Source organism: Octopus bimaculoides, chromosome 4 (assembly GCF_001194135.2).
Source record: "Octopus bimaculoides isolate UCB-OBI-ISO-001 chromosome 4, ASM119413v2, whole genome shotgun sequence".
NCBI classification, from domain to species: Eukaryota; Metazoa; Mollusca; class Cephalopoda; order Octopoda; family Octopodidae; genus Octopus; species Octopus bimaculoides.
This window is the reverse complement of record NC_068984.1, coordinates 137,783,842-137,784,962: the sequence shown is the minus strand read 5'-3', so window position 1 is coordinate 137,784,962 and position 1,121 is coordinate 137,783,842. Positions and strand designations below refer to the sequence as shown.

The 1,121-nt window shown below is 31.3% G+C and overlaps 1 protein-coding gene across 1 annotated transcript in view; it reads left to right on the top strand.

Moving 5' to 3' along the window:
* The first annotated feature begins 698 nt into the window (after positions 1-698).
* Positions 699-1,121, top strand: part of LOC106876985 (uncharacterized) — a 53,699-nt gene continuing 53,276 nt past the window's right edge. The window contains exon 1 of the mRNA XM_014925758.2: positions 699-872. The gene's annotated coding sequence lies outside the window, so the exon portion shown is untranslated. The remainder of the gene's footprint in view (positions 873-1,121) is intronic.

Below are 1,121 nucleotides of genomic sequence, written 5' to 3'. Positions count from 1 at the left end.
TATATATATATATATATATATATATATATATATATATATATATATGTGTGTGTGTGTGTGTGTGTGTGTGTGTGTGTGTGTGTGTGTATTTATGTATTATGTATGTACGTATGTATGCATGTGTCTGTATGTTTAAGAAAACACCACCAAATGTGAAAATACGCCGAAGATTTGGCTAATTTAATCTAAACTAATTTTGCAAGTAAAAACCAAGAAAAAAAAATGACTTTGGGAAACAAAAAAAAAAGCCATTTAAAAATAAAATGGATATAGTGCAGTAATTATATGGAAATGGAGAGAGAAATTTAAGATAACTTGTTTTTCTTTTCTCGTTTCTTTTCTCTTCAACCTTCAAATCCTGTTGGTAATTAAATTATTTCACTAATTTACAACGGTAATTACTTTGATATAACTTTGTTAATAGTTAGAAAAACCAAATGAAAATTATATTCCATGGTTATAATTGTTTTAACACGGAGGATTTTAATGGCAAACATGAGACTGACATGAATATGCATGGAGAAAACAACGCGTCCTTGTATTTATCCTCCCACTGGAAGAAAAAAAACACCCCGCTTAAATGACAGCAGACACACTTACACACAGTCGCAAATACAAACTTATAAGCATTCTCAGACACATGCGCACACATATAAACATGCGCACGGGCCATGAAATTACACCTAAACACCTCCGACATAGCAACACCAATAACAATTGTCAGCACTTCCACCTCAATATGGACGTCACAACACCGACGCTGCTAAATATAAGCTGAATATGTTTATCTTAAGCTTTCATGCAAGCAAAGGAACGGACAGTGGCAGACTTTGAATATCGGAAGCTGTTAAGTTAGCTGTGCAACACTAAAGGTAATGCAACAACTTTTATTTATCAATATTATTTTATTTCTATCATTTCAGAGAAGAAAGCATCAAGCTTCCTTCTATTTGTCGCTTTCTTTTATTTTATTTCTCTATATTTTTTCTATTCAAACTAGTTTTCTATACTTTTCTGCCTATCTATTTTTCTTTCTTGTTTTCTTTTTTTTTTGCAGAGGGGGAGGCCTTTTAGTACAAACGTAACTGACAAGTAGATATATATATATATATATATATATA